The sequence below is a fragment of the Myripristis murdjan genome, chromosome 3, assembly GCF_902150065.1.
Source record: "Myripristis murdjan chromosome 3, fMyrMur1.1, whole genome shotgun sequence".
Taxonomy (NCBI): Eukaryota; Metazoa; Chordata; class Actinopteri; order Holocentriformes; family Holocentridae; genus Myripristis; species Myripristis murdjan.
In genome coordinates this window covers 42,051,260-42,077,307 of record NC_043982.1, presented here as the reverse complement: position 1 = coordinate 42,077,307, position 26,048 = coordinate 42,051,260, and the positions used below count along the sequence as shown (strand labels likewise).

General features: G+C 40.8%; 1 long non-coding RNA gene across 1 annotated transcript in view; it reads right to left on the bottom strand.

Moving 5' to 3' along the window:
* The window catches only part of LOC115378339 (uncharacterized), a 65,135-nt gene extending 39,101 nt beyond the window's left edge, over positions 1-26,034 (bottom strand). The window contains exon 1 of the long non-coding RNA XR_003930111.1: positions 25,143-26,034. This is a non-coding gene — a long non-coding RNA (uncharacterized LOC115378339). The remainder of the gene's footprint in view (positions 1-25,142) is intronic.
* Positions 26,035-26,048: the final 14 nt, after the last annotated feature.

Genomic DNA, 26,048 nt, shown 5'->3' with positions numbered 1-26,048 from the left:
TAACCTGACTTCTGCACAACACAACTGATGGTCCCAACCCCATTGATAAAGCAAGAAATTCCACTAATTAACCCTGATAAGGCACACCTGTGAAGTGAAAACCATTTCAGGTGACTACCTCTTGAAGCTCATCGAGAGAATGCCAAGAGTGTGCAAAGCAGTAATCAGAGCAAAGGGTGGCTATTTTGAAGAAACTAGAATATAAAACATGTTTTCAGTTATTTCACCTTTTTTTGTTAAGTACATAACTCCACATGTGTTCATTCATAGTTTTGATTCCTTCAGTGAGAATCTACAATGTAAATAGTCATGAAAATAAAGAAAACGCATTGAATGAGAAGGTGTGTCCAAACTTTTGGGCCGTACTGTATATGTATGTATGTATGTATACTCTCTCTAGTACTTCATAATTGCCTACTGCGTGTGTTGTATTCATTGATGCACTTAAGAATATTCATGTTCTGTGTTTATAAAAAAACTTGTTCTGTAAATAGTTTGTTTGCAATTGTGATAAAAAACATTGATCTGAAGCTCAATTCTGAGGCTGTTCTGTAAATAGTTTTCTAATAAACAATAAATATAGTAACTTGTGATCAACCTGTATCAATTTCAGGCTTAAAATAACAAATAACTGGTTTAAGCCCCACCTACTTCTGGTTTAGGCCACGCCCACTCCAAGTAAGGATACGGATACAGATAATGTAGATGGTTGAACAGATACAGATAAAAATACAGATAGTGCTGTACTCGCTCATCCCTACTAATGTTCCTCCATATTTTTACTATCCATTGTTTTGTCAGTTGCTGATCAAACAGGAAGCAGGTAAATAAAAACGTTTTGTCAGATTCTCTACGTTACGCAACTAACAACACAAATTTACAGGCTGACAGCAAACGCTAAAGCTAAAGCTAACAGTGGCCTGTCACATGAATGAACTGAGAAAATATCAATAAAACTGTACTGAAGATTATATTTAGTGACGTACAACAAGTATCACTGCTGGTGATAAAAAACAAAGAAAGAAAAAAGGAAGAAAGAAAGAATGTAAAGAAATCAGTAAGACAGTGGAGCGGTCTGCTTTTTAACTGCAGTAATTTTATATATTCATTACTACTATAAAATAATTCAATAGTGCAATATATACTTTTCACATATTCTCAATTTGTTATTTCTGTAGGTATTTTTGTGATATTATTGTAGATTAATGCACATATTTCTATAGAATGCACATATTGTCACAAATCTCAGCCGTATATACTTTTATATTTCTTATTTTCCATTCGTATTTATCGTTTCAGTTATGCTTAAATGTGTATATGTATGAATGTATATGTGTATATTTTGCTTTTGAGAATGTGAGCAACTGCACCTGATCCAGTTTCTGCTCAGGTATCAATGAAGCATTTCTGATTCTGATTCTGATAACAGACCAGTTGACTGTTCTGGCCTGTTCCTTTATTAAATACTAAATATTAAATATGTAAGTAAATGTGTATCTTAAATAAATGTGTCTTAAACAAAATGTACGGTTCGTCATTTGTTTTCCTGACGCTGACTCAGTCCCACTGTTAGGATTTGGATAATGACTCAGTGTATTATTTATTTATTTATTTGCAATATCAGCCTATGTAAAAGCCCAAATCACACTCAGAACTGGATGATACCTTGAATTTGCTGTCACACTGAAGGCAGCAGATTTACAGACGAACCACGACAAACAAGGTGGGGTCTGTGTGCGGCAGAAAGCCCCTCCCTGGCCCAGCAGGAAATGCTGTATCTATTCTCGGCCACAAACATGCAATTTTTCCAGCTGGCACTCCTGGGAGGCCGCAAACTTCCAATTAGCTCGCTGCAATCAGGCAAACATGCAGATAACTAATAGTGCGGCTCTGGCTCTTTTCACCCTCACATGTCCAGCAGCGTCCCAGATTTGAACGAACACTGGATTTATTTATTATTATTACTATTTTTTTGTCCATGAAAAGAGTGTTTGTTTTCTAGTTAACGAAAAAGGAAGAAAATAAATCAGTACATCAGAGGAATAATCAGCTGTTCACAGACTAGTTGACTGTTCTGGCCCATTTTTTACATGAAAAAGTCGCTCATATGTACAGTATATCTTAAATAAATGTGTTTGAAAACAAAATGCATGGCTCCTGTTTTGTGGAGGAATGGGCCTTCAGGTTCCTGATGCTGAGTCAGCCCCACTGTTATGATTTAGTTAATGACTCAGTGTTTTGTTTTCCTCGCTCCTGTTTTTACAGTATCAGCTCATCTGGCATAATATATTTAAAAAGGTCTGAATCACAATCCTCAGAGTGGCACTGATACCTTGAATGTGCTATAAACTGCAGCAGAGGTTTACTGTGGTTCTAGCATTTATTTGTTTTTTTCCATCAAAAGCCTCTGTTTGCTAGTGGAAGAAAAAGAAAAAAGAAAATAAACCAGTCAGCAAGAGGAATAGTCAGCTGTTAACAGACTAGTTGACTGTTTTGACCCATAAAAAGTCACTCTTATGTACACCTTAAATAAATGTGTCTTAAACAAAATATGTGATTCCTGCTTCACTGTGGCAAAAGGTGCATTCAGTTTCCTCATACTATTATTACTGTTAGAAGTAGTAGTATTACTATCTTGTTTAATGTTTTTATTGAGGTTGCAGGTTGCACATAGATTAGTTGACGTAGTATCACTCACTTTTTGTCATATGAAAAACAACATATAGAGGTAGTCTGGTGATATTTTGTAAACAGGCATACAAATAACAAAATGACAAGCATAGAACTTAAATCAAAATAACAATACTAAAAATATATGTGAAAAAGAAAAGAAAGAAAAAAATTAAAATAAATATATATATATATGTATATACGTACACACACACACACACACACACACACACACACACACACATGTATACACATATACCTACATATACCTTTTTGTTAACCCAAATCCCTCCCTGTGTCCCAAACTCACTTATTTCCTTATTAACCCTAACCCGATATCTCCATTCTACTCACAAAGATAACAGAAGAAGATAATATGTAGATACGGGCTACAGCTTTCAGCAGGTGACATATGATACAAAGGGCTTTGAGATCTAATTGTATTGCTGGAGTCTTTTAACATGAATCTTATCTTTTCTAAGTGCAACGTGGCAGTTACATCATTTATCCACATTTTATGTGTAGGAACCTGAGCTAACCCTAACTCTTTCCATCACATCAATAGTAGTTTTTTTGCAGCAATAAGGCAGTAGGAGAGACATTGCCGGTAGTATTATTACTATCATTCCAAGATTTACAGTATCAGCTTATCTGGCATAATATATTTAAAAAGTTCAGATCATAATCTTCACAATTGGATGATACCTTGAATTTGTTTTAAAATGCAGCAGAGCTATACCGGTCTGTGTTCTAGTTAAAAAAACACAGTAAACAGTATTTTTATGCACCACAACATGCTCCATAGAAATGAAGTGCTTATTAAGTGGATAAGGCTTTGACTGGGGCCATTTGCTCATGTCATTTCTCACAAAAAAAGAAATGGGTAAACGTGTCGGTGGTGAAGGCTAAAATAAAAATTGTATTTACTTTGAGGGGAGCTGAAGGCGTGCGGCGTGCACACACACTTTTCGGGGTATCTACAGTTCACACAGCCTCGCAGGGTGAAAATGAAAAAACATTCACCGCGCTCTGAAAGCTGAACATGGTTGTTTTGTGAGCTTGACGCCCATCGCTGCATCAGGAAATTGTGCGTCGTTTTCTTCATTTCCTTGTTGTTTTGTTCGACTGCAGGTTACGGATTCGCTCCAGCTTCTATATGGAGCACAATGGAAATGCTCATTTTTTATCAAGTTGGGTGATTTTTCTTGTTTCTGCATCTGTATGCTGCCAGGGACGAACACTGAGAGGATTAATTGACAAGAAAAGCCTGGAAGAAGACATGATAAGATAAAAGTGAAGGCTTCAATATATATTTTTTTTGCATTGATGACAGATTGAGTTGATTATCACAGTCAAGGCTAAAACGGTTGTTGTGACAAGGTGTCTCGTACTCTGTGCAACACCAGGCTGTAAAATCATTTGCTTTCGGTAATATGCAGAAGATTTACAGCCCGGAGATACTGTGGCTGGAGGAAAAAAAACAACAACAAATCAACCATTTGTTAACTGTAAAAATTAAATGGCATTTTCCACCGGCGCTGCAGTTGCAAAGTAAATCTGCCAACAGCAGAGTCCCGCTAACGAAAGAGCAGAAAACCATGACTGTATAAAACCAAGACTTGGCTGCAGGGAGAAAGGATTTACTGTTAGTGGCCTGAGAAGTAAAACAAAAATCCTAAAACAGGACGCTGTGGTTTCTCTGCCTAATCCAACAGACGTCAGTGAAAGCCTTCCAAAAAAGTTGTGTGGCCGCGGCCCAAATAAAACGAAAATGCAAAGTCCCTTTAAACACGAGGGCTGTTACTCGCTGGGAAGTAGCATGTTTCTTCACGCAGGGCCAATTATGAGCCTCCGCCGCGCCTCCGAGGTTTGTGTGAAACCAAACCGCTGGGAGACGTATTTCACACATCGCTCATTTTATAACATGTCACGCCATCATAAAATCAGCTGGAGACACAACTCGGGGCTGCAGCTTCGTTTCGGGCCACGTCGCTGACCTGATATCACGTCCACATGAGAAAACAAACACTTGAATTATCGATTACGTCAGCGGCTGGAAATAGACGGCGGTCCTCCCGTCCAGCGTTTTATTTAGTCCTCGGATTTCAAAAGTCTGTCATAATGCCATTTTTTATAGAGTCTGTATTGTCGCTGTATCAAAGCCAAAGGCCACAACTGTTTTCATTTGCTTTCTCTATTGCCTTACCCGTTCCTGCCGGAGCGACGGAGAGAAAACAGGCCGAAAAGCTGGCAGAGACGGGACGGCCCGGCGTAAACCCCAACACACACACTTTTAAAAGTTAAAAAGCACGAGGGTACACTAACAAAACACAGCGCCTAGGCGGTGCACACTAAACCCACGATAGAGCTTATTCATTTGCACATTTAGAAATGAACACAAGACAGATAAAGAGGGGAAAAAAAAAACAAAATAAGAGGACGACACGATTACAAACAAAAAAAAAATAGGAGCTAAGTTGGAGATGATATCAGAGGAAACACGGCGAGGAGTGGAAAGGTAACAAATAATTACAGGTGAAAGGTAAGTAAGGGCTATAAATGAATTAAAACCAACAACAACAACAACAAAAAATCAAAGGGAGCGTGAATGTGTGGAAGTAAAGCGGGAGGGTGTGTGTGATCAAAGAGAGAGAGGGAGACTTGTGTTGTGTGCCACCGAGGAAATATTCAGTTTGGTTAATCACACGGGCCCTGAGTCTACATTCAACAAATATATTTGCTGAAGACAGAAATTGTATTTGCTTGATGAAAAGACGGGGTGTTCTTCGGGAGATTGGCAGCCGGCGTGGCGTCTGAGGAGATATTCAGTCTGCGAGATGTCACCGTAATGCTCCGTAATGCAGAGCTAAAAGACGGCGGATAAACCAAACCGCAGCTCGTCTCCTCGTCCGCTTATGTGCTGACTTTGTTTTTTTTAAAGCTCAAAGATTCATCAGCCATGACTCTACACTGTCAGAAACAGGGGTACAGTGGGAGTCCATTTCTGTCCCCCAAAGTGCACAAATGTCCTCCTTATAGGGCTAATTATGGGACCTCAAGGTGATCATGTGAACCTTTCTCAGAGCCAAAAATGTTCCCAGGTAGTAAAAGGTGCCTATCATTCCCTATAAATATTAAGGTACAATATCAAGAGACACCGTCTGTTAGGCCAAATACAATGAATTCATAAATATATAAATGAATGAATAACAAAATACATGAATAAATACCCAAATAGATCAATAAATACATGAGGTGAAATATTACTTTAAGGCAAATTTTATGATTATTAGCCATGAAATGATGATGTGTAGATTTGTGGATGTGAAAAATAGGTAATACAATGATCCAGTCAGTATTGTAGTTATGATATAGCAACAAAGCTGCTCTCTATAAGGTACAAATGAGTTCCTAAGGCGAAAAGAGGACAAAAGCTGCACCTTATAAGCCCCTGTGACAGGCTGGCTGCTGCACCCCTAAAGGTGCTGTGATGTGCTTTATTTTCTCAGAGTGTATGGAGTGCAAGTGATCAAAGCTGGCTAATCTCATTCCTCCCTCCTTCATATTTATTTATTTTATGTGAAAAAGATATATTTTGTAATGTTTGAGCTTTTTGTTTGTCAGCCAGTGGAGTGAATAGTGCTGGGTATTCGGACTGATTTGCTGATTTTCATGCGATTTGATAATATATTTTTTTTTATTTGAACACATTGATTCAGTTTAGGGATATTCCAGCTACAATATTGATATTGCAGCCTGCGTGTAGCTTTGTTTGGTCCAACTTTTCTCCACCATAATGTTTTTTGTTTTTGTTAATCCAAAATGCACCAAGACATCTGACTTTGGGCTGCTCGGCTCTGACCTCAGGCTGGAAGCTCCCAGTATTAAAGCACAGAATTTGGTCGGCTGAGTTACCATCGGCTCGTAGTTCAACAGACAATATCTGCTGCGTGAGAGGCGTTCTTCAAGTAACATTTAGCAAAAATCTTCACGCATCTACAGACAAAAATTAAGGCCAATCCACACTAATCCAGAGAAATTGTAGCAAATTGTTCTGCTTCAACTGGTGTTTCCATTACCTGATACCAAAACTGATGATCGCACTCCGTGTCCATCTTCAGTCTCATTAGCTGGGTTTCCATCCACCTATTTTTATTCGCATTTTCAGAAATTGCGGGAAAAAAAAAAAAAAAAAAAAAAAAAACTTGGATGGAAACGCCAGAAATTCAAAAAATGGCCGAAAATTTGCAAAAAAGTTTTTACGCTTGGAGGGGGTGGATTTCTCAGCGTATCGATAAAAGAAAATGCGACTTTTTGCTGTGGAAACAGGTTTTGCGATTAAACGATGACTGGACCGGATACCACGTCACACTTCTACGCTATTAGTGATTATTATTATTATTATTATTATTAGTCTCTTATTCCTTATTTAGGATGGTTCGGTACGAAGTTAGCGCTGCCAAAATAGTAAGCAGACTTCTCCCAAGAGCCAACAAGTTCAGCAGGAATCTGTCCCTGATCAGCTGTTGAGTGTCAGCTGAGTGTTTGTTGTTGTTCAGTCGACACACAGACGCTATCTTATGACGTCATCTCACGGCGCACTCTCCTCTCAATAATCGCAAACCAAAACTAATGGAAACAGGCATGAATTCGCATTTTCTTTTGCGCATTTTGACAAAATTCGCTCAAAAATTTCAATACATTTGAATGGAAACCAACCTATTGTGGCTGATTCCCATGGAGGAGGATTTGAATTTCCTTAACCAATCACTAGAAACCAACATATCCTCCTGGATCTGATGTCATTTTAAGTTGACACTGATGTGTTGCCATGCCGACATACTGGTTTTGTTTAGGGTTTTAAGCGTACAGCACAGTGAGTGAAGTGAAAGCTACGATGTCAGGCGATACCGAGAAGACATGCCGGCTATGTAAAATAAATTTGTTGATCAGTGTGTGGAAAATCCCTCTCACCTCTCTGACCCTCATCCACCTGCCACCTCACTCGTGTGGGGGCGGAGCCCAAGAGATGGGTGGAGCCCACAGGTGATGAGTTCATGCAGCTCACCTGCAGTCATTCTTTTGGCTGAGAACAGAGGAGCTGGCTGTCCCTGTGGTGATCCTCCCTCCAAAGGCTGAGCTGAGTATTTGATATGTGAGTTCTACTGATTTGGCTTTCTTTGGTTTAAATGCATAGATTTTGATCTAGTTACTGTTATGTTTAACCTTAATTAGTGGTTATTTCTCCCCTTATTTATTTATCCATTGGTTCTTACCAGTACTATTTGAATGTATATGACTTTTGTTGGATTATGAATTACTCAGTTTAGATTTGATGTTTAGTTTAATATCTTTGTTATCCTTTATCTTCTGTTTGCCAGATAAACCAGCTCTCATGATAAGAATAAATATACTGGACTGGACCTCCTGCCCCTGCTCATTTGTTTTAACTGATAAGCCATTGTGTTGATATCACTCCTGAACCATACACTAAAAGTAGTATTCTTCACCGTGTGATATTTTGTCATCCATTTTCTCCTGTGAGCTAATGCGCCACCTGGCTCTCAGTGTCAGAGATCTCAGTTAAACTTTTTACACTGAACACGTTTTTCACGCTCTCACAGTTTTGGAGAAGTTGTCCAGCAACATCAGAAAGCAGAAAACTCTTAAATTTCTTTAGCACTTGTATTGCTTTGCCTGTCATGTTGATTGTTTTTGTCCCAGTCAGGATCTCATGGCCGTCTTACATAACACATCATACGTTACAAAACCCTCCAAACTGTTTTCACTGTTTCTGCTGTTCCAACATGAAAACGGCATTTTTAAACGTGTAGGCACTTGGGAGAGCGTTTTTGAAAAGCTCAGGTTTCGGGGGACAAAAATGCTATTTCAGTTAGGAACGCAGGGCAAAGAGATTTTTTTTAGAATGAATGATTTTTTTTTTTTTTTTAGTAAGAGTCGCTAGCAGGGGGCGCCCCGGTGGTTCACCTGGTAGAGCGCGTGCCACCTGTGCAAGGCTGAGTCCTGACTGCAGCGTCCTCGGTTCAAATCCCCATCTGTCCTGTCTCTCTCTACTGTCACTATCAAATAAAGCAGACATGCCAAAAAATAAAAAATAAAAAAGAATCAACAGCAGATGGTCAAATGAAGACCACAATTATGCCAAAATGTGTATTTTTTCCAAGCCTTATATACATGAGAACTTTTATCATGACTGGACTAAGCCGGTGCTTTATTTTCTGCTTTTTTCTGGTCACTGACGTAAGCGGGGGAGGACGAAGGCCGAGGAGACATCGCACCCCATCTAATGTCCGTCCATTTACCAGCAGCCATTTGCTATCTGATCACGTTTCCGTTAAGATCTACAGCGCCCGATCGTCTCGTTCAGCACATCTGAGCGCACAGATGTCCCATCCTGTGTGTTTCGCTATAAACCGGAAAAATAATAAACGTTTCTGTTTGTGGCAATCTGTCCTCGTCTGTCTCACCTCCAAATCCTGAGACCGCCAAGCCGTGAGATTTAAAGTGACAACTCTGAATTAAGAATGCGTTTAATCAGAACACAAGAAAACCCTCCTGCGTGCGCGAAACGGCTCTACAACTTTATGGTGCGAGGCGATTCCCATGCTCAAATCAAATCAAATTATTTCTATGGAATTAGATGAAGTGTGTGGGGGATCTTGGTCTTTGTAGACCGTGGATCTGACTCATCGTCATGTAAGCGAGTCAAGCCTCGGCAAAGCTGATTGGTTGTGTATAGCATACACACACACACACACACGCATAGAGAGGCACACAAACTCACAGAGATATACCCCGGGCCCTTTAGAGCGAGCATTAGTCACTCAACATAAAAGCATCCAGTCACTCCAAAGCAGGAGAGCAGAGAGAACGAGTGGGAGACGAGGTCTGTGGAGGTCTGGTCACGGCAGCCATTTTCCAACGTGTATAAACGCTGCTCTGCTGGCACAACGGCCGACAAAGCTTTTATGTTGAAAAGCCAGGCTCAAATGTACGTTCTGTAACGCGGATCGGTGCAGGAGGAGGGGGGGGGGCGGCGCTGATCCAGGCTCATCTAGGATTTGTATCTTCCACGTGCGCGCAGCCTAGACTGACCGAGGGTGAAACTTGAGGTCGGCTGTTGGTAACCGATGGTGACTGCACACGTGGCGCTTACGTAACTTGACATTACCTATCAGTGTTCAACATAAATGGTTGTCAGACACCGGGGGGAGGAGAAATATCCAGAAAAGTGGCATGCATTTGTCGCTTGCTCGAACAGAGAAGTAGAAGAATAAAACAAGATCGTGGTATTATAATGTGTAAACCAAACAAACCTTAACAGATTTATAAGAAACAGGCCAAAATGAAGCCTTTTGAACTTGGATTTTTCCCTTAAATTTCCCCCTAAGTAGCTTCAGAGTTGGACTGTTTTCCATATCTCACATCCGCGTCTGTGTCTCTGCTGGTTGCAGCTTCACAGGAGCTCCATCACACTGAGGGAAATATTCAAATCCAAGAGGCCGTTGTTTTGTGGCTGCAGCATCACATCAAACAAGAAACGATCTACATGTCTTGTGCATCATTTTATGCACCCTTCCCTGGGATTCAGCAGCACGTGCTCCGTGTCTTTGGAAACCTCAGGATCTCCACTAGAACTTAAAATACAGCTCTGCAGGTTTGATGGGACCAGCAGAGGTGAGGGGGGTAATCATAGAGGGGGGACGTGCGACACAAGTGACACAATTCTTCTGCAAGCATGTAGAAAACACAGTGAAGTTTTAATTCTCCAGAGCATTGTTTTTTTGTTTTTTTTTTGTATTTAATGGATCAGTTTTTCTCCCTGTTAAAGGGGTTTTTTAGGGAGTTGTTCCTCATCCGATGTGAGGGTCTAAGGACAGAGGATGTTGTATTTTTCTGTAAAGCCCTTTGGGACAAATTTGTATTTGTGATTCTGGGCTATACAAATAAATAAAATTGAATTGAATTGAAATTTCCTTATCGGCTCTTTTTCACATGCACACGTGTAAAATGCTGTTCAGAAAACCGAGTAAGGGCTTATACAGTGCAGTGGTCTGGTTTATGCAGCACAGATCTACCTGCATTAACCAGGTTTGTCTTAATCCCTTAAACTGATCATGGAAAACGGGGAGCTCGTTTATATGATACTTCTGAAATCAGAACTACCATAATGATATTACTGAAGTGCATGTGAGCGCGCTGCATGTAAACCCTAACTCCTGGTTTGTGAAAGCCTTCTTAGATGCACATGTGCAAGAAAAGAGAGCAGATCAGGAGAGACTCGCGGTAAAACACAAAAACTGCACGCAATGCTCAGGAGAAAAGAAAAAAAAAAAAAAAACTGGGAAGAAAACAGCTCTGCCATTTTGGAAGCCAGGGGGCAGGAAAGAGCGTCAATAGTGAAACCTAAACAAATGTGGCACCTCAACAAATCTTTGTGGCACCGCTCAAAATCGCGTGGTTCTCCCATCTTTCATTCTTTGTTTCATTCATTTTGGAGCAGGACACTCCCAGTGAATCTTTCTTGAAGTAAAGGAGTTAACGTACCAAACCTGGTGGATTTATGACGCTCACATGGAGCAGCAAGCGCCACCACATGGATGACAATCTAAACTATCACTTTAAATCCCCAAACATACAATGCCTTTGTTTCCCCGTGTGGGAAAAAGTGTCTATAACCTCAGACTGGACCTATGAGAGTTGATCTACATGTGTGTTAGCAAACAGCTTGTGTTAATGTGTGTGTGCCTTGTGTCGGCCATGTAATGGACATTAACCTTTATCGGACAAGTGACTATTTTTGGTAATTTCAGAAATTTTACATATCAGGCCCATCCCCTGTCTCAGTGAGTTCAATAATCATTTGGTCTTCACCCAGCCAATCAGCAAAGATCGCTCTACATCCCAGGTCACATGATTGTGGCAGTTGACCAATCTCATTGGCTTTGATTTTCTATTACAAAATGAAAATTTTAGAAAAATTTATAAAAGTAATAAAGTCCTGTCATGTTCTCTAATAACAGTCTAGGGTTGTTTTTTGAATTTCAAAGTATTTCAACGAGTGCCCTTTAAAGGGTTAAACAGCTTTGACTTTAGCTTTTTGTCTACTGAGGAAGACGAGCTGAGCTGAACGACTGTGTAGTCCAGTCCGTGTATCTGGATCTGTCAGGCTGGATTTCTGTACTTGACTTTGGTTTAATGGTTTGCAGCTGCAACCCAGTCGCCAGAATAAAATGTTCCCATTTACGTTTCAGCAGACCAACAAATACGTTGCAATATCAACATTTCTGAACCAATAAAGGTTGTTCACACATGCGGTTTGCTTCGTTGGCTTCGTTAACCAAAAGTACTTGGTTAAGGTTAGGAAAAGGTCTGTCATTATGGTTGAGGTTAGGAAACACTGAACACAGCAGATTACATGAGACAGGACATGAACTCCGGTCTGCAGAGGCAAAGGTCACTCTCTTTGTTCTACATCACAAAACTTGAATCCTTGGTTTGCAAAAACGTAAAACATTTTTTCCTGACTGGGCTGGCGGTCTACTGATTTCTAATACAGCAGAGAAAGGCTGCAGACACCAGCAGGCGCTCACCATCACCAGTGTTACCTGTGGAGTGATGATGTGGTGGTCGGATCAGACTGTGGCTACGTTTACACATAGTCGGGTATTTTGAGAAACGCATATTTCCCTCCCTCTGTTTTCCAAAATAACATCATGCACACAGCATAGTTTTCAAAAAAGTTTTCGTTTACATCAACCCGCATAAATACGCCGAATTCGCTGTTTGCGTGTAAAAGAACGGCTCAAACGAAGGGAAATGTCTCTGTTTTTAAAAATACCCGTGTGTGTGTGTAAACGGGCCCTTAATGAGAACAAACAGTCGGACGGAGACGGAAAACTTCAGCTTCACGACAACCACACTTCCTCGATTCTGGGTCACATGTCGCTGAACTAACCAATCAGAGGCTAGAGGGACCTAAACCAAGGTAAACGTGAGTAAAACCACTGAGGTAGATTCAGGAGATCATCGCAACGGTTTTAAAGATGCTGATGTAAATATTCAAACATGTAAATCTGTAAATAATTGTGTATGTAAACTGAGTAAACATTGTAAATATATATATTTTAGTAAATGAATTCAAATATGAATTAACTTCTACACCTTAAATCAGTATTGAATTGAATGATGATAACGAAGATGCAGATAATATTCCAGTTGTTTCTTCTATGTGTACTTCAGTGTTGTGGTGTGAACATATTTACATTTGAGGTGTTTTCTGTAATGCTGACTGAAATAGATATACAACTTGAGTACTGTATGGGTTGCATGATAAATTGCATGTTCAGCAGGTAAATACTGCGTGTTTCAGCTTCCACTCGAGTGTTGACAGATATTCCCCACTGCTCCCCGTCATCTGAGTGTTGAATTTACTCAAAGTTGGACACATGAAGTCGCTGAGGTGCATGTATGCCCAGCTCTCAGGCCCCCCCCCCCCCCCACCCTCACAGGCCTTCAGAAACACAAACCGCTGAGCGTGTGTTTCGTACGAGCCTTCCTTAACCCTCGGCACGATGTGTGAGTCCCACAGCTGATAATCAGCATCTGTGGCCCCTCAAAAGTTTACGGGACCAGCGGGGCGCCCGCCCTCCAGTCACCGGCTCATCCTCACAGAGAGGGGGAGAAAACTTTTTTTTTATGGTTGAGCAGCTGCTGCATTTAATCAAATCTCGAGCTTGTTCATAAAAAGCTGCAGCGCGGTGAGGCTTTAGGTGGCATGAGGAAAAAAAAAAAGACGAGAAAAGCTTCAACTTGATATGACAAATCTTTGAAATGCTTACCTTTCCCAATGCCATGACAAATCTGTAATCCTCTGTTGCCCTAGATTGTGTGTGACAGCAAACTTAATCAACAATTTGACCAAACATCGTGTTGTGTATACTGCAGGTGTACTGTATACATACCAAATGTGACATATTACATATTCAGTTTACATATAAGCCGTGATTTTTATCTTGTGAAAGCGTGTCATTGATTTTGTCTCATGTGAGGACGTGGATGTAGTAACGGCTGTTATTAAGGCACTGGATTGTCACGGCACACAAAAGCAGCTGATTTCGCTGTGAGCGAGGAAACCCAACACGAAAGCGTATGTGTAATTAGCAATGCAATCTACACGTCTAGGATGAAGTAACATAATAAAGCCTTGGACGCCGTCAGATTAATGCAGCCGATTGGAAAGATCTGCAGAGGGGATACAGCGCGGGGCCCGAAGAATCAGGTTGCTATCGTTCAATAGAGACACGTTATGTAAGTGCCAAATGGAAACCTCAAGGTGGTTTAAACTTACAATGAGGCTGTAATCCCAAGTGTACATTAATAACTCCCCTCTGTCAGACAGCCGCCAGAACGCCGTGTTTGTGTGGAAAATGGGATGTGACAAACTCATTAATGAAGGCTGTCAGAGTTTGACAAAAACATTTCCCCGGTGGCCTGGAGCCATTAAAATGTTAACCCGGCCCAGGTGACCGGCCAGTCATCGGGCTCATTGTCCAATCGGTCCGGCAGAGAATGGGGCCCTGTCTCCCACCCGGCACAAAGCGGCGTCAGGCGTTACGCAAGTGTCTTTTCTGGTTTCCAATGGCCGCACTTGTCATTTCCCCCGTCCAGCGCCCACGTTGTGGAAACAGCAAAGTCTCTGGTGTCCATCTGAGCTCCACGGGCGTGTTGCTCTTAAAATGAGCTGCTGTGTTGCTGCATTGATGTCTTGAGGCAGTTGGAAGTGACTGAGCAACAAAAATCAGCTCTGAGGTCAGTGCTGCAGTTTTTTCTGCTATTTGAAGCTCATTATCAAGACAGTAATGGTGGCCTCCATAGGGGGCGCCGGCGAGCATCCGCTCTGCTTGTCCCACACACAGGGACGCTGCTTCACCTCAGGGAGCTCAGATGGAGTCCTGCTGTCGCCGTACACTGCAAAAAGTCAAAATCTTACCAAGATTATTTGTCTTATTTCAAGTCAAAAATGTCTTATTTCTAGTCAAAATATCTCATTACACTTAAAATAAGACATGATCACCTCAGAAGTAACTTGTCTTTAGACAATTTTCACTTGTTTCAAGTGAAAATTTACTTGAAACAAGTGAAAATTTGCTAGAAACAAGACATATATTCTGCCAATGGAACAAGCAAATTTTTACTTGTGACACAAGTGAACAAGTATGAATTTGATACTACTTAATACTGAGCTGATCATGTCTTATTTTAAGTGTAATGAGATATTTTGACTAGAAATAAGACATTTTTACTTGAAATAAGACAAATAATCTTGGTAAGATTTGACTTTTTGCAGTGTAGATGATCTGCTCGGGAGCTTTCACTCCGTCTCCTTCCTTCTTACCTGGAGAATCCTCCATTAGAACAGCAGCCCACCGAGGTGTGACACACCTGGCTGTTAAAGGGGACGGGAGACGGCGCTCTGATTGGTTTACTGCATGTTACGCCCAAAACACAGCCAGGATTCATGAAGAGACTCAGAACAAGCCTTTAGAACCAGGAGCCTGGAGCAAACAGACTTTTTTCCAACACTAAAACAGCAAAAGTGGACTTGGACACGCCCTGAATGCACCTGCACCACGCTCTGCAGACCACAACCTTAGATCTTCAAAACAAAGCCCAAAATCTACCCAAAGTAGGGCTAGGAAATATGGACAAAATTGTATTATACCTCTATTGACTTTATGATGATACTGTCAGGGTGACTATTGGTGGTTTGATGAGATATTTACACACACAATAGACATTAGAAATGTGGATAGGAGCCAAATAACAGAACAGCTACAACAGAAAAATGCATCGCTTCCCTGTAATGAAGCTTATAAAACCAGGAAAAGGCCACTCTTACACCACATTAAAGTGTCCAAAATCACAGATGGTTCCTCGTCTTATATCACAGTATCGCTAAATTTAAAGCGTCTTTATCTCACCGAGGAATCAGTCCAGTGTCGCTTGAACTGTTTGCCGGTGATTTCCAAGTGAGGGAGGCTGAGCCGGCTCATTTTGAAAACAGGCCGGTAATCAGTGTAAAGACACACAGGACAGCCGCCCGCAGCATCTCTCCTGTATGTCGGCAAAGCGGCCAGCTGACAGCCCCTTATCAGCTCTGATTAATGTGTTGTCAAGACGGATAAACGGAGAGACTTAATAGCCTCACGACTTCCCTCTTTGTGTTTTTGTTTGGCTTTGTTTTGCTATTTTTTTTTACTGCCGGTTCCTCTGCCAGTTCGTCATCTGTGAGCACAACAACTGCAGCAAGACGGATGTTTACTCCGGAGTTTTACGCTTTTTCAAAGTCACAGATTTCAAACGCTTTACACTCACATTCAAAGAATTATTTGCATTTTTGTTGCTTAATGTTCTGTCATTTCGCGGTTGTATATTTAAAATGTTTCACAGCCACAAATGACTGAAATCGCTTAAAATTTGCTGGAGCTCTGAAAGCAAAAGCAATAGTGGATTTCCAATTGGAGTCAAACACGAAATTGGTTCTGTCCTCCCTTGAAATGAAATAATATCGTGCATGATCTGGTCACACACTCATAAGTACCTTCAGTGGCTGTGTGGAGCTGCTTTTTTTTTTTTTTTTTTTTTTTTTTTTTTAATCCGCTAAAAGCACACCGCTGCCATTTGTGACACTGCCGTGGAACAGTCTGTCACCTTCTTGAGGAATCAAATCCAAATCAAAGTTCAGGAAACTGCCTGATGCTTTGAAGTCATTCAGACACGATCCTGCTCCTCCTGCACAGAAAACCTGCCCGAGTAAACAAGCGCACAGGAAAGTGAGTTAAAATTTTAAAAAAATGTGGTGAATACAACAAAACGGATGCTTCATAAACTTACTAAAAAAAAAAGAAAAGGTATTATCAGGATATTTGTAATGAACTTTCCCCTTAACAGCTTCACACACTGACGTGTCTCTAATATCATGAGCAAGTAAAACTGACATTTGGCTTGATCAGGGTCTAAAATGAACTTTTTGACAAGGTAAACTGAGAAGATTTAAGCCCAAAATACGTGTTAGCAGCCATAAAACTGCAGGATCTCGTCTTCCTGTTTTCTTTTTGGAGGCTTAACCTCAAAAACAAGTCGCCACATCTCTAATAGCATGAAGCCCAGATGTTTCTGACGGCAAAAACACAGACGGTCATGGTGTAGAAAGTGAAAAATGGTAGTAAGCAGCTTTGAATTGACTGGCTGACGTCACCACATGTACGGTGCACAGTGAGGGTCAAATACAAAAAACAAACAAAAAAAAAAAGTGTGAATCTGCCCTTACACTGTAATTCAGAATACTTTACTGGCCACCTGGCTGAGGAACCCAAGTTATTTACCCACCAAACATAAAAATTAGCCACACTTGGCAGGGAAATGGTCTTAATTACTCCGTATCTATGGATGTGCTATCTATTTTTGAATCATAATAGGCTACTAAATAATAATAATAATTGTTATTTAGAGAGCACCTTTCAAACAAGAGATGTGGCGCGAGGTGCTTTACGACACAATAAAAATTAAAAATGCAGCACATCAAAACAAGAGAAGCTGCTGTTGGAATTAAATGTGTGTGTGTGTGTGTTTAACTATAGCTGTCGTCCTAATTTCTAGGCATGAGCCTCACTAATGGAACGCCACATAAATCTGTGCTGTAACCCTGTGTTTATGCAATAGCTGTGACTGTAAGATGCCTCATCGCTCTCTCTCCGTGGCTGTTTTCCGTCGTCACGTCTCGGGTGCACGTCGCCTGCTGAACGAGCCATCTGCCAGCCGGCTCGGCGACGCCTTTAACCTGCGATTGTTGGAACAATGAGGTTGTTGAACTGCAGAGCGTGTTTTTTTTTTTTTTTTCCATCTAGAGCAGTAAGCTATCCCATTAGAGTGTTATTGGCGAGATTGATGGTGAGGTCGGCAATCACTGGGAGAGATGTTGTGGCGCTGAGCCTCGGCGCTGATGTACTGTCTGCACGGTGAAGGTGTAGCGTGCAGGAGCGTCGATCCGATCGGGTCGTCCTGGGACGGTGTAATTGCCTGTTGAGCCTCCTGGAGGTGTTAGCGGCCTAATTCAACAAAACATCTGTGGCTGCAGGGGCCCATCGCTCATTCTGATGACCGCTGCGGCACACCCACTTCCAGAAACTGGACGGGAGACACTACAGACACGCCTTTAGAGTCTGCTGATTAAAAGCTGTGAACTCATTCCACTTTCAACTCGAACTCTAACTATAAATTACAGCTTGAGACCTCCCTATTTCCAAATGCATGAATAAATGAGCGATTATTTTATTATTGTGTCGTGTGTTCAGGTTGTGTGCTCGCCCACGTACAGCGTGTGCATTATCAAACAGCAGAAATACAAGAACAAAGAGACAACTTAAGCATTTTTCAATTTCATCTTCAGACCCATCAGACTTTTATCAACCAGAGGCAAAATTAACTAATTCCATTTACTCACGTTACTGTAATTGAGTAGCTTTTTTGTTTACTTTTGTACTTTTGTGAGTATTTTTTTTAAGTCAGTAATTTTATGTTTACTTCAGTACATTGATGCTTGAGAGATCCATCACAGAGAGCAGATGATCACTGACAGATTGTGGAGCCTTTCACAATAAAAGCTCAGTCAGCAAAGATGAGAAGAGGAACCTGCTTCTACTTTGTTGGTTCTGCTTTTTGTCATTTCCAAATTTCACAATAAAAGCTGCATCATGAAAAACTGCAGCGAGGACCATTTAGACTCAACTGGCAAAACATCAGACCTGAAATAGCATATTCTGATACGATTATTATTATAGTTATTATATATTATATTATTATTATATATTAGTAGTCGAATTAATTCCGTATTAACTAATATTTTATGAATGTTTGATATGTTGATGTGCGTTACTCTCACACTTTTGACAACTTTATATTTTTGTGTAACATTTTTCCTTCCCTCTCTATGATCATTTTTCTTTTGCTTTAATTGTTTTTAATTCTTTTTTCTTTCTGTGAAGTACTTTGCAACTTTGTTAAGAAAAGTGCTATATCAATAATGTTAAACACAGCTAAATATAAATACAGGGATGTTGTTAGTATTAATAAATTATAACAGAGATTATTAAAGGTTAGCTCAGGTATGAACATCGTTAATTCTTGATCATTTGATAATTAGTTTGTGCCTCAACTCATCAGGATTCACACATTACAGTATCAGTGTGCTGTCACCATAACAGTGACCCAGTCAGGGATTTATTTTTATTTCAGTCCATTTCTGCTTGAGTTTTGTCCTTCATTACATTTTAAATCAGATCCATTACAGAGAGCAGGTGATCAGTGACAGATTGTGGAGCCTTTCACAATAAAAGCTCAGTAAGATAAGAGGACAAACCTGCTTCTACTTTGTTGGTTCTACTTTTTGCCATCTCCAAAATTTCACAATAAAAGCTGCACCATGAAAAACTACAGCGAGGACCATTTAGACTCAACAAGCAAAAAAGTCTAATGCCCCTTTAAAAGCATGTAGTGTGCAGCGTGTTCTCTCCTCCTTTTCTAACTGCATGGAAAAGATCCCAGCTAACACAGTTACTGTTTGGAAAAAGGAGCTCAGTCACTTTTACTGCCAGGACATTTGAAATGAGACACTTTGGACTTTTACTGCAGGACATTTTTACTGCACTACTTCTACTTCTACTGCAGTCACATACCAGCAGAGGAACAGTACTTCTACTTCTACTGCAGTCAAATACCAGCAGAGGAACAGTACTTCTACTTCTGCTGCAGTCAAATACCAGCAGAGGAACAGTACTTCTACTTCTACTGCAGTCAGATACCAGCAGAGGAACAGTACTTCTACTTCTACTGCAGTCAAATACCAGCAGAGGAACAGTACTTCTACTTCTACTGCAGTCAAATACCAGCAGAGGAACAGTACTTCTACTTCTACTGCAGTCAAATACCAGCAGAGGAACAGTACTTCTACTTCTGCTGCAGTCAAATACCAGCAGAGGAACAGTACTTCTACTTCTACTGCAGTCAGATACCAGCAGAGGAACAGTACTTCTACTTCTACTGCAGTCAAATACCAGCAGAGGAACAGTACTTCTACTTCTACTGCAGTCACATACCAGCAAAGGAACAGTACTTCTACAGAAGGAGCAGTCTGTAGTACTCTTTCCATCACTCGGGCAAAACTCCTGAATAACAGACAGAAGCTAATCATATCTATCAATAAAAGCTCAAATTAAATATTAATCAAACAAACTACCATGTCCTCTTCTCCAGGCTTTGGAAATAAAGTCAGCAGACTTAAACACAACAAAAGTCAACAACCATTCCAGTTTTCGCTCATCTGAACACCAGAATATTTCAGAGCTTTGTTGACGGATTGTTGTTGACCGAATCTAAATTAGCAGAGATTTATGATTTTACGACGTGTAAGCGATAATCAGCCATGCGATGCGGCCCGATCAGCTACGTAACCGCACTGCTTTTCTCGAACAGCCTTAGTGAATGTCTGATTGTGAATGTCTTGTTTTCTGCACCTGTCCTTGCGTGACACGGCAACAACTTGCAGCACAGTTTCACAAAGAGGTCTCTGTCTAGACAGCAAAACAAAACATTGAAAAAAAAAAAAAAGATATTCTGTTCTGGTCAGGGAAATTATTCCATCTAGTCAGGGAAAATGACAGCTTAATTGGATAAAACAATCTGAAAGAGAGGACAGAAAAATAACACCACATTACATCAGTGTTTTTCTTTTTTCTTTTTTTTTTTTTTGAGACCATAAACTCCCATCCTTCTAACGTGAGTACAAATGAAGAGGGGGAGAGGAGACGAGGTGGCATTGAGGCTATTAATAGAAATGCTGGCCATGTAATAGATGGGGTTTGCATCACCTGGAGGACTCGTACTGCATCTCACTCTGAAGCATTTGATGGCTCATGTAGAGTGAGATGAGCACAGCGGCTGCATCACATTATGATCAATTCAGGAAATTTAGTGTCCTGAAAATGAAGAGGTTTCACATTGTGATGTAAATAGCCGAGTGCTTAATGATTTCATGGTTGTTTTTATTAGTATTGAAGTTCTAACTGCATAACCAAGGGTGACTTAATCCTCCGTTCTCTCGCATTCATTTTGAAAATATTCTTCAGATTCATACGGTGCACATGCATGCCAACGGGACAGAGGTCATGTTGGTTTTTGTCTGAGCTGCAGTTTGGGCCACACGAGTCGCTGAATCGCTGCTGATCGCTCTGGTTTGTGCAGCTCATGTTATAGAGATAGAATGAGTAGAGCTGGCGAGGACCTCTGTGGGCAAATCAACACGTGTGGCGTTCACTGATGTCACGGCGTCAGCAGAAGAGTTTGTTTCACTAACTTTATTGAAACGTCCATGGTGACAAAACGAGCTCCTGGCTGCGGGGTGGATCTCTGTCTCGGTGTCGCAGCTCGCAGCGACAAAGAAGGGGGAAGTTAAAGTTAACGCACAAAATTAATTAAAATCATCGGCATGCTGATAAAGTTAGCTAATCTGTAGCCTAATGTTAAAGACCCCAAGAAATTCTCTCTTTCTTTCTTTCTGTTTGGGCGGGATAAAGCGCATGTTAGGATCGTTCACAAGTGCAAACCAACAGGATATACAACGGCGTGCTAGTTCCACTGTAGGTAAATTTCCAAGAAAAAAACTCTCTGAGATTAAAGTGGTAAATTTATGAGAAGAAACTAGAAAATTCTGAGATTTTAAAGTCTGGACCGATTCAGAAGAAAACAATCTTGTGATTGTGGGCCAAAATCAGCAGGATTCCCTTGTTCCTAAATCATATTGCAAAGTAGAATTTGATGAGGCGATCAGCTGCAGGCCTGAGACACGGCAAGCAGCAGCAGAGGCAGCACATGTGGCTCCTTGGCCAAAAAAAAGTATAGGTGAAAGTATTTTTCTGAGGTTTTTTTCTCATAAAGGTTTATAATCTCAAAATGTTCTGTTTTTTTTCTCATGAATTTTTTAGTTTTTTCTCATAAATTTACCACTTTAATCTCAAAAATTCTGAGATTATTCCTTGGGATATTAACCCCTCCACAGCCCCACCTACCCACACACACACACACACACACACACACACACACACACACACACACACAGCTGTGTAATTCTTTTCTCCATACAGTGACCCTAGTAAGCCGTGGTAAGGATGTCACTTTGAGAAAGAGACACAGTTCCATTAGAAGGGATAAGAGGAAGTTTAACGATTTGTGAAGGTTTTATTGGTTGAAATTTGAATTTACGCCCACAAGAGCAGGATGATGTCACTGTTGAAAGTACTCTGTTTAACAGGAAGTAGAAGTCGTGAGGTCATTTCATGGGGACTGTAATATTAGCCAATTAGATGTGAGCTAAATTAATCCTAATTACCTGCGTCGTTGTTTATAAAGTTACTGAATATCGTCCTGGCAAAGCCACCATCAGCCTGCCAGGTGAGACTCGACTCCTCTCAGAAACAACATTCTGCTGTTTTTAATCAAAATCAACATCCACTGAATTATTTTCACAGTTCTTTCATTCATTTTCTCTGTTAGCTGTGCATCAGCTCTCCCAATGTGAACAAACTCTTCTGTTGATGTGGTGGCATCAGCTGAACATGCACAGCTGTTGCCATGACAACATGAACCACCCGGAAATACTCCTCATTTGCTGGGAACCGACGGCCCACACTGTTCCTACCCATTCAATTTCTATGGGTGTATATATTACAGTATGATTCTGATGACAAGCTGGAGCAATGCAAACAATAACATTAATCAGTGGATAATACTTAATTCTATCACTGTATTACTGATGTTATTCCAACATTATATACAACACAGTTTCTCTCCATCTCTCCTCTGTGTCCTCTGACAGGCAGGATATACCTTTTGAGAACTAAAAATAATTCTCCCTTTGTCACATGGGCTGGCCATATGGTCTAAATCTGCACTACAAAGGCCCGTCATGCACGTGACAAAAGGACGCCATGAACAGTCAAAACCCCTGAACGCTGCTCCGTGGATCAGGCTCAGGACCGGCCATGATATGAGCTATTATCACATTCCGCTCCAGGGGGCTACAGGCCCAAGAACACGCCTGACCAACACGCCAGCTTGAGTAACGCTTTGCGACGTGCCTCTTGCCACAAGCCACATTATGTAAGTGCTAAGTTTGAGGTATCAACAGAACGTGGCTTTGTGTCAGGCTGGTGTTGCGCTGTGTGTGTCAGGTTGGGGGTGCAGGTGCTAAACATACAGTGCCACAAATTACACTGGAAAGACTGTGTTGGAAAAGCTACTGGATGGATGAAGATGTCTGTAGACTGTGACAAGTATATCATACAGCTCTGATATTTTATGGACATGGTTATGAGTACATAATACTGCTTGATGCACGATGCCTCAATACTGAAAACATCACAAAGTCACGCTATGACTTACAGGGTCAGGAGATAGATAAATTAAAGGCGTGCTGTTCAGGATCCTTCCTCATGCTACATGTTATTTTTCCTCTCTGCTCCCCCTGCCACTGAGGGACACACCTCTGCAGAAACCAACAGGCCTCCTCTTGGCATATGGGCTTGCAAAAAAATCTTACATAACATAAAAAATAATAATAAATGTAATATGTGACAGATATGTAACATGCCATTTGGTTACCTTGGCTGTCTGACAGAAAACAGGCCAACTCTGCATCACTCTTCATACCCCGCTTTCTTTTGATTATTGCCAACAGGGGGAAAAAAATCTATGTATATATAAACTGACTAATTTTAGAATGATGGTTTGCTAATTCTGAATAAGAAAAATGCATCTGAATAGCCCTCCAACTTGCAATTTCAACTCCAAAACTTAGAGCCCACTCTGAGTGGTAACTTCCCCGGCATGTGACTCTGTGATGCTGGTAAACATAAATCAACATGGCGGCATTCATGTGGAATGGCAAGAACATAAAAAAATTAGTGGTTTATGCCTTAAACACACAATTTTATGCTTGTTCATGGCATAATCAATCATGGGGCTAGATTACTAAAAACTGATTCAAAAAAAGGGAAAATTATGACATAAACTAAATACTCAACTGTGGTGCCTTTTTCTCTTGTTCATGTATTTTTGCTAAAGATATATAATAGATAGTCCAAAGCTTTTGCTACTGTGAGAGCAAACAAACAAAGGCAGCTTTCTCAGGGGGATCCATTTCGTTTACACCTCACCCACTTGAACAAACTGAGGTGGGAAACAGATTCAGAGTGGGAAGTTTCCCAGTTATCTTGAATGCACCACGGCCCCAACACAGAGGGAAGTTACCATCCAGAAAATCCCAAACACAACAAACAACCTGGGGGGGCATATATAGACTGCTGCAGTGAAATGGTGATAAAATGTGGACATGTAGAAATATTATCAGAGGTAAACTCTTGCATGGTAAGCCTTTAAGTGCTTGTCTCAGAGCAATAATCATGCCTTGATGGCACTTTAGTTGCTCTGTGTAAGTTTTGTTTTGCTGCGGAATATCTTGAGAACAATATATGCAGATATATGCAGTTATAGGCACAAAATGGTTCTCATTACAGTTTAACATTTAAAATAATAAAAATGATAGTTCAGACTGAGAGAGGTACTCAGTCTCATGTCTTCATTTGCCATAATGCACCTCTCTTACAGTTTGTGCGCTCTGGAAATCTGCAAATAGAAGCTTGCTCTGCACACCAGACCCATCCCTGACGTGGATAATTACATGTCACTCATAAAAATGTTATTTTTCAGAGCTCCACCATAAAAATAGATGCTACTGTCCAACTTTGACTCTACTGTTGCATTAGTGAAATGCTCAGACGCTCCTTTACTGGACCACAACATCCTCAGTGGGTAACTTTCCAAAACCTTTGACATGAGCTCTTCACCAGCTGACTTCCTCTCAGTGAAGAGAGGAGGGGAGAGAACGGGGAGGGTTGCCAATATTGTTGGAGTTTGAATTATCTTTATCCGTTTTGGATTCATATAAATATATGCATACAGATATATAAATATATTTCAATATGTATGTATACACGAGAGACACACACTGACAACAGGGTGTCTGCACTGTGCGCCATTTACGCACTGTGCGCCATTTACGCACTTTTACGCACGTGCATTCACGCATAACTCCTGGGTAGAGAGAGCCCCAAGTTATGTTAAGTGTGTGTGCAAACGGGAAACTATTCAATATAGAGCTACAGATGGTATAGCATGGGTGATGTATTTATTATTGATACCTTTTTAGACACGTCTCCAAATTCCCATGGGCATTTCTGTATAGTTTCCATGAAGCGTTTTTTTTTTTTTTTTTTTTTTTTTTCCATAACAGCATACAATTTCACTGTCAAAAAAAGAGAGAGAAATAGTATACATACCTTGGAAGACATTCACAGCCTGAAGATCCTCTGTGAGCTCGGAGATAATCATAGTCCTCTTGAGAAAAAGTATTTTGTGCACGAAGTCCAGTGGACAAGAGAGAAAGTTGCTCGCAACCCCCCCAGAAGGAGTTTCCACAACAGTCATTTTGCTATAGCTTTCCACCGGCGTCCGTGTAAAGGGATACTGTCATTTTGAGGTGGTTTAATACGATACTGGGGAAATTGTTGTCGCCCAGGGTCTAAGCCTGTCCATACAAAACCTGGCATGGCAAGTCACTTCTCCAGCCTGTGTAACTCTGGTGATTCCTGTGCTTAGCTTTCATGGTTGGTCAACACAAGGCTTCGTATGGCCAGTTGTGGAAAAGCAATGTAGTATGTGGTAGAAATAGTTCTAGCCCTGCTTTACTTGATGACTCGCTGAATACTGCAGCCTAATAATGTGTTGTTGCTAATGCTAAGTGTTGGAGCAGTGAGAAAAGAAGTCTTTTATCTGCCTTACACTACTCCTTTCCCGGAATCCAATTTTTATTGACAGCTTATGAAAGGAGTTATTAATAGGCTTAGTTTGCTGTCTCTGAGGAAGTTATGCAAACAAACATTCTTCAGCTAAGTGGTCAGAGGATGACTAAATTATTGCCATTTTCATGGCCTACAGTTTCTGTCTCTCCTTAATGAAACGTCCAAGTCTGCCAGACCCCAAATTTTTACATTAGTGCAAACAAATTTGACTTTATTGCATAACAGCAAAACGAGCATTCCTACCCTTTCTGTCACTGACAAATGAAACTCATAAAGTGCGAATGCATTAGCCTGTCTTCTCTGTATTTTTGTAAGATTTGGAAGCCCGCACAGGCCAGCCTAATTGATCAACCCAAATATTGGTCATGATCGGTTCATCAGTGT